This window comes from Pinus tabuliformis, chromosome 7 (assembly GCF_031772625.1).
Source record: "Pinus tabuliformis cultivar Carrire ecotype Pingquan chromosome 7, CPIR1, whole genome shotgun sequence".
NCBI lineage: Eukaryota > Viridiplantae > Streptophyta > Pinopsida > Pinales > Pinaceae > Pinus > Pinus tabuliformis.
This window is the reverse complement of record NC_142293.1, coordinates 64,180,812-64,189,486: the sequence shown is the minus strand read 5'-3', so window position 1 is coordinate 64,189,486 and position 8,675 is coordinate 64,180,812.

Genomic DNA, 8,675 nt, shown 5'->3' with positions numbered 1-8,675 from the left:
GAAATCGAGAAAGGTGGGGGCAGGGTCACACATGATGGTTTCCTGCACAAATATGGAAAGTGTGACATGTATGCCTGGGCCTGGTTCTTTCAGTGACATGGGAAACCATATATAATTGGTTAAATGCCCTTAATTTGGGGAATTGATTGATCAAATGATTTGGTATGTCGCACAACGTGCAAGTGGGTGATGGAAGGGTGTTTTCTAGTTCATATTTCCCCTGATCATGACGGGAGGTTGAAGGACCAGATGAGGGATAGGAGCAAGAAGCTTCTTCCCTTACAAGGTAAAAAATTTTTTGGATCCATCCTCTATTGAGAGTAATGGGGTATTAGATTGGGTGAGTGCACCTAATGCATCCTGATATCGAGGGATTTTGGGTCAATGATGAGTGTAATGCCCATACTCTGCACAAATGATGCATTCATGGTTGGTGCACAATGCTTCAAGATGTGTGGGTGTTCTCCTTTCTTCGGTAGGAGGAGGGTTCACTGGCATTTTTGGGGCATGCAAAAGAGATTTGAGATCGTTTAACTTGGGGCACCTATTGGTGGGGTGCCCCACTGTTTCACACAATGCACAGGGTTGAGGGACTGATATGATATTCACCCTATGAGTGACATCAGTTAAAGATTTATTGTTTAAAGGTATTACAGACTCATGTGCTGGTGTGTGTTCTGTGTTATTGAAGCAACAGATCGATCAGATTGCCAATACACAGAAAATAAAATGGAAAGACAGCAGAGAAATATAGTAAGTGAACATAAAGACACAAGAATTTTAATAAGGAGTTCACCCTATTCTTCAGGGCTACATCTACGGTCCAACTTTCAGTGGTGGCCTTGTTTTATTGTGCCTTTTAGCAGAGAATTACAATGCAGGGACTCAATGTGAGTTCTCCTGAAGCAAGTTTGCTTGGTAGGGTGGTTCTTGGATTCCCCAAGCCACTGGAGTACACAGACTCTTCTTCTTCCTACCAGCTCTGTGACCTTCTAGTCTATAGTGGAAAGAGCCAAATGTGATGCTCAGTCCAGACAGATTCCTCTATGGGATGGCTTGAATCTCTCAAGCTCTGGTGCTCGACGTTGCTGCTGGTCAGATCAGCCCTCTGTCTCTTTCTGCTTTTGCTTCACTGTCTTCTTTCTCTATGCATTCTGTCCTCCTCTTGGGATTCTGGTCTTGCCTCGTCTCTCGGATTGTTCTTCGACTGACTATTTTGTTTCCTTTCTCTGTTCATGGCTTTGAAGCCATTCGAACTCATGCCTGTTTAGTTCCTCTTCCACCTCTGTCAATTCACCTTCTGCAACTGCACTTGGAGTTCCTTGTTCGACATCAACATGAATGCTCAGGGAGTTGACACTTGTCTTCCTCTAAACGGCGTCAGCCTGCTTTGTTGGTTCATTTTTTCAGTTTCGTCGTGGATGAAGTCTTTCCTCCACCGTGGCGGTCAAACGGACTCTAAATATTTACAAATCGCGGCGTATTCCTTCGTAAATTCCGCTTCCTCCATTGGGCGCGATCTCAGCTGTCCGATCTGGGGCCTCCAGATCCGACGCCATACGCACCTCCTGCGCGGTTGACTTGCTCGACCGATAACGCATGATCAACGGTGGTTTTCTCTCACCACCGCTTGCCACACGTCGATTGTTGAGTGGGATCGCTTCGCTCTCGTCCAAAACCTCTTATCGTTTGAGGGTGCCTCGATCAATATTGCTGGTTTCCAGAGTGCGGGTCCCGCCTTGTACGTTTAGCGCTTTTGCCTTTCTGCCCGCAGTTCTCCAGTTCGCCATGCGTCCGTGTGCTCGGGCTTCCAACAATTTGGCCCCGTTTGCCAAGCGCTAATCACGCATCAAAAATCTCCTTATTTTCTCGATCCGGGGCTCCCAGGGGCTAATTTGACCTCCTGCGCAGTCTCCATGGGCCTCGGTCAGCACGCTTTGACCGAGGTCCTCGTCGTTCCATGCTGGCTGCCATTGCCACTGGTTCAGGGGTGTTTTTGATCACGGTTCTGAATTCTTAGAGATTTTTCCCGACCTGATACAGTCATGGTTCTTTGAAAATATTTTATGGATCCAATTCGGATCACGGCCTTCCCACTGAAAAAGCTTTTGGACCACCAAAAGTTGGTTTTCTTTCAAGCATCGACTAAGTGAGGATATTGCTGTCTCACTTGTCCAATCTCAATCCACTTTGCACTGCTCGACTTCGAACCTTTGAGTCCAATTCTGAGGTATTCAACATCTCCTCTGCGCATCGTCCTTACCTTCCTGTCCAAGACTGTGTCTTCCTGCAATTCATTAAGATATTCTGGTAGCAGGTCATCAATAGAAGGCAATTGACTTTGCTCTTCAGGATCCTCAATCATTGAAGGTTCAAACAATCTCAAGAAATCTGCATTTACGACTGAGTAGATGTGCATGTAAGCTGGTAGATCAAGGTGAAAAGCATTTTCACCAATCTTCTCAAGTATCCTAAAAGGTCCATACCTGATAGGCTTTAGCTTTTTACCTTCACCTTGCATCCTGTCCTTGCTGATATACAGCCAGACCTGGTCTCCAACTTGAAAACTATGCTCCATCCGATGCTTGTCATGCCTAGCCTTGTATTTGGCTTGGCTATTTTCCAGCTGTTCCTATACTGCCTGGTGGATATCCTGGATCTGTTCAATGAACCTAATTGCATTGTCCACATCACTGTGTCCATCAACCATGGTATATTTACCAAAGACAAAATCCAAAGGTGACCTTGGTATGAAACCAAAACAGGTCTCAAAAGGAGATCTTTGTGTAGAAGAGTGTTTGGCTCTGTTGTAAGCATGTTGCACATAACACAAATGTTCATCCCAAAGCTTAGGATGTTTGCTGCAATATCCCTTGAGTAACTAGATCACTGTCTTGTTAACTACTTCTGTCTGGCCATCGGTTTGTGGATGAAAAGCTGTGCTTTTCTTCAGTTGGGTGTTCATCAGTTCCCATAGACTTGACCAAAACTTCCCAACAAATCGGGTGTCTCAATCAAATATAATAGAAGTGGGTAATCCAAAATGAACCCATACATGTTCAAAGAACAATTTTGCAGTTTGTTCAGCTGTAATTTGTTTATTACAAGGTATCAAAATACACATTTCGCTGAACTTATCCACAACCGCATATAGATAATTATGACCTTTCCTAGATTTAGGCAGTCCTCCAACAAAATCCATGGAAATACTTTCCCAAGGGTGAGAAGGAACTGGTAAAGGAGTGCACAAGCCTAGTTTTCTATTGCTGGGCTTGCTTTTAGCACACATAGTACACCCTTTTACATATCTAGAAACTGTCTCATTCATTTTTGGCCAATAACAAATTCTTTGCAGCTGTGCAACTGTTTTACTTACCCCAAAGTGACCTGATACCAGAGAAGTGTGTACTTCTCTAATTATCTTTACTCTCTCTGTTTGTGGAATGCAGAGTTTCCCACAATGATATAAGAGTCGGTCCTTCATATGATAGTCCAATTCTTCTACCTTTTGCCTTGACTCAAAGTTGCATATACATCTTTAAAGTCCATATCCTGAGCATATTGTTCTACGTAGCTTTCATGTAGCACATAGTTATGCTTAAGTATGGTAGATGCATTTATAATGGGTCTAGATAACATGTCTGCAACCTTGTTATGTATTCCCTTTTTATATTTGATGACTAGATGAAACTGTTGTATAAAACCCATCCATCTGTAATGTCTTGATTGCTGCAGCTTAGTTTGAGAGTGTAGATATTGAAGTGGCTGATGATCAGTATGTATTACTGTCTCTTTGCCCATTAAGTAATGTTTCCATTTTTTCACACTCTGAACTAATGCATACAATTCTTTATCATATGTAGGATAGTTAACTACTGCAGTATTAAAAGTTTCAGAATGATAACATATGGGTTTACAGTGCTGTGTCAACATTGCTCCCATGGCATAGTCACTGGCATCTGTTTGGATTTCAAACAGTCTTTGTAGATCTGGCAGTGCTAATACAGGTGTTGTACTAATATTTTCTTTCAAGGTGTCGAAGGCTTTCTGATGTTTGCCTCCCCACTGAAACATCTTGTTCAATCCTGTCAAAGCATGTAAGGGAGCTGCAATTCAGGAAAAATTAGAAATGAACTTCCTCCAATATTGTGCTGCTCCTAAGAAGCTTCTCACTTCTGTAGTAGACTTTGGTGTAGGCCAGTTTACAATGACTGCCACTTTAGAGGGATCTATTTTCAATTCACCATTCCCTACTATATGACCCAAATAATTTAGAGATGTTTTGCCAAATTCACATTTTGAGAGTTTAACATAAAGTTTTTCTCTTTTCAAAACATCTAATGTCCGCTTAACATGCTTTAAGTGTTCTTCCCACGTTTTACTAAAAATCAGAATGTCATCCAGATACACAATAACAAAATCATCAAGAAAAGGTCTGAGTACTTCATTCATTAATCTCATGAAAGTAGCAGGAGCATTGGTCAAGCCAAAAGGCATAACCAGCCACTCATACAATTCGTGCTTTGTTTTGAAAGCAGTCTTCCATGCATCTTGCTCTGCAACTCTGACTTGATGGTATCCACTGTGCAAATCCAGCTTGGTGAAATAAACAGCTTCCTTCAATTGATTTAAAATATCATCTATGCGAGGAAGGGGATAACGATTTTTGATTGTTATCTTATTCAGTGCTCGGTAGTAAACGCACATTCTCCATGAGCCATCTTTCTTTCTCACCAAAACGATTGGTGACCCACATGGTGATGTGCTAGGCCTGATGAACCCTTTCTCGAGCAACTCCTGCACCTGCTTCTTGATTTCAGCATTCTCTAAAGCAGACAACCTGTACATTCCAATGTTAGGCAATGGAACATCTTGCTGCAAAATAATATCATGTACTATTTCCTTTTTGGGTGGCAGACCTTTAGGTTCCTGAAATAGGACATCATACTCTGAAACAATGTTTTCTATATCAGCTTGCTGCTGAGCATTACAGCCCTCAAATACATTGGTTTTATCAGGTTTCTTTTCCTTTACAACCATTAGTAAGAATTGTTTGCATGAATTTATCATTCTTTTCATCTGCCCAGAATTTATGAGAGTATAATTATTCTTGAGCTTATGAGCTCTTACAAAGTATTCGATTCCATCTTTAACAAGTAGATACTTGTTCTCAGCTCTATAGAAAATATCCTTTCTATCATACAAGTAAGGACTTCCTAAAACAATTCCACATATATCCAAAGGAATTATGTCTAACTCAACCTCATCTACAAATGCTGACCCAAAAGAAAACTTGAGTTTGCACTGTCTAGTCACTTGTAGTTGTGCTTTATCATTCAACCATCCTAATGGGTATGGTTTCTTGTGAGGTGTAGTTGCTAATCCCAATTTCTTTACAATTGCTTCAGAAATCAAATTTACTTGTGAGCCACTATCAAACAAAGTATCAATCTTTTGATGTTTGGAAATAACTCAAATATGAAAAAGCTCATGTCTTTTTCTCTCATGTTCTTCATCAATAATAGTTTGAGCAGAATTACTAGTAGATGCTTCAGAATTCTTACCTTTTATACCTGTGGCTGCAATGATTGTTTCATCTCTCGAGTCTGACCCCAAATCTTTTTGAATAGCTGCAACAGTCTTCTTCTTCTTGCCCTCAGTCTTCTTAGGTCTCAGCTCTGGATGTAGAATCTAACAATGCTCATCATCATGCCCCTCCTTTTTACAATGAGTGCATGAAGCTTTGCCTTTCTGTGTAGTGTTAGCCTTCCTTGCTTTCCACTTTTGCTTTCTTTTCTCCTTTCTCTTGCTTACAGTGGGTAGGGATGGTCCCCCAACTTCTGGATTTCCATTCTTTCCTCTAGCTTCTAGATGAGTAGCTTGTACAAATACCTCATCTATACTAGTGGGATTAAACATGAGGATGGTATGCCTTATGTAGCTGTGTAGACCACCAATGTACTTCAAAAGAGTCTCTGGTGAGTCTAATGGGATGCCCAACATCAATGCTGTCTTTCTGAACTCTTGAGTATACCCTTGCATACTTTTCCCTTTCAACTGCCGAAGAGTTTGCCAACTGATCATGGCTTGTTGCATGTAGGCCAATGGATAGAATTGCTTCTTGATTGCAGAAACAAATTCACTCTAGACAGAGATGGTCTTACCATGTTTTTTCATATCAGGTTGGGTTCTGCCTTCCCACCAAACCAAGGCAGTGCCTCCTAGGCATAGGCTTGCCAACTGAATTTTACTCTTGTCTGAGTTGATGTTCTATACCCTGCAATACACATCAATTTGTCTAATCCAATTGTCCAATTTTGCAGCATTCAACTCTCCATCATATATAGGCAAATCAAATTTAACATCTAGCTTAATCAAAGATGCTTTCTTATTATGCACAGGGCTATTAGGAGGTGTGAGAAAGCTTTCCTCTTTCCCTTTTCCTTTTGAGTGGTCATGGGAATGAGACGCATCTTCTTCTTTATCTTGTTTGGAACTTGATGAATCTTCCTCCTTATGCTTTCTAAAGTCCCTATATATTTCCTCTACCATAGACTTTATGGCTAGGAAACTCTCTAGGAATTGAGGGTCTGGCCCCATAGAACCTTCCTCTGACATTTTCTTCCAAGGATAGACTCTCCCAATTTCAGGATTAGTTTCCACCAACTCAGCTTCTCCTAATTTGAGCTTTGATCTTGTGAGCATTCACAACTAACCCAACACAAGCTTGTCTAACCTTATAGCCTAAAGCTCTGATACCACTTGATCTGATATTCACCCTATGAGTGACATCAGTTAAAGATTTATTGTTTAAAGGTAATACAGACTCGTGCTGGTGTGTGTTCTGTGTTATTGAAGCAACAGATCGATCATATTGCCAATACACAGACAATCAAATGGAAAGACATCAGAGAAATACAGTAAGCAAACATAAAGACACAAGAATATTAATAAGGAGTTCACCCTATTCTCTAGGGCTACATCTCTGTTCTAGCTTTCAGTGGTGGCCTTGTTTTATTGTGCCTTTTAGTAGAGAATTACAATGCAGGGACTCAATGTGAGTTCTCCTGAAGCAGGTTTGCTTGGCAGGGTGGTTCTTGGATTCCCCAAGCCACTGGAGTACACAGACTCTTCTTCTTCCTACTAGCTCTGTGACCTTCTGGTCTATAGTGGAAAGAGCCAAATGTGATGCTCAGTGCTGACAGATTCCTCTATGGGATGGCTTGAATCTCTCAAGCTCTGGTGCTCGACGCTACTGTTGGTCAGCTCAACCCTTTGTCTCTTTCTGCTTTTGCTTCACTATCTTCTTTCTCTATGTATTCTGTCCTCCTCTCGGGATTCTGGTCTTTCCTCGTCTCTCGGACTGTTCTTCAACTAACTGTCTTGTTTCCTTTCGCTATTCATGGCTTTGAAGCCATTCGAACTCATGCCTGTTCGGTTCCTCTTCCGCCTCTATCGATTCACCTTCTGCAGCTGCGCTTGGAGTTCCCTGTTCGGCGTCAGCATGAACGTTCAGGGAGTGGCCACTTGTCCTCTTCTAAACAGCGCCAGCCTGCTTCGTCGGTTCATTTCTTCAATTACGTCGTGGATGAAGTCTTTCCTCCACCGTGGCGGTCAAACGGATTCCAAATCTTTACAAATTGCGGCGTATTCCTTCGTCGATTCCGCTTCCTCCATCGGGCGCGATCTCAGCCGTCCGATCTGGGGCCTCCAAATCCGACGCCATACGCACGTCCCGCGCGGTTGACTTGCTCGATCGATAACGCGCGATCAACGGCGGTTTTCTCTCACCTCCGCTTGCCATGCGTCGATCGTTGAGTGGGATCGCTCCGCTCTCATCCAAAACCTCTTACCGTTTGAGGGTGCCCCTATCAATATCGCTGGTTTCCAGAGTACGGGTCCCGCCTTGTACGTCTAGCGCTTTTTCCTTTTCGCCCGCGGTTCTCCGGTTTGCTATGCGTCCATGTGCTCGGGCTTCCAACACTTTGGCCCTATTTTCCCAGCTAATCGTGCATCAAAAACCTCCTTATTTTCCCCATCCGGGGCTCCCAGGGGCTAATTTGACCTCCTGCGCAATCTCCATGGGCCTCGGTCAACGCACTTTGACCGAGGTCCTCATCGTTCCACGCTGGCTGCCATTGCCAGTGGTTTAGGGGTGTTTTTGATCACGGTTCTGAATTCTTAGAGATTTGTCCCGACCTGATACAGTCATGGTTCTTTGACATTCTTTTATGGATCTAATTCGGATCAGGGACCCTAGAGGAGGGAGTGTTCGATGGCTTCACCTTTTTACCTTTTTTATTATCCCTTGTTATTGCACCAGTTGGTGTTAATGCAGGCACTACTTGAGTACTTGAGTAGGCGTTGTTTGTGGTGTTGTGCTATCCTGATGAGGAATAAGACTGATGCCTGTTGCAGTGATACTTGTGCTTGCTAATGTGGCCTATGGGGCCAAATAGCAGATCGATATCGCTAGAGCCATATGGGGAAACACAAGTATTCCGATGACTTGGTGCGAGACAAAATCAAGTGGGGGATATAAGAAGGGTGTATGAGTGATGGAATTTGGTAAGAAAGTCATATTGGTAACAACATTGTTGTTAACATCCATAGCTGGTTCTTGAGCCGGGGGGGGGGGGGGGGGGGGGGGGGGGTGTGTTTGAAGAACTCATCAT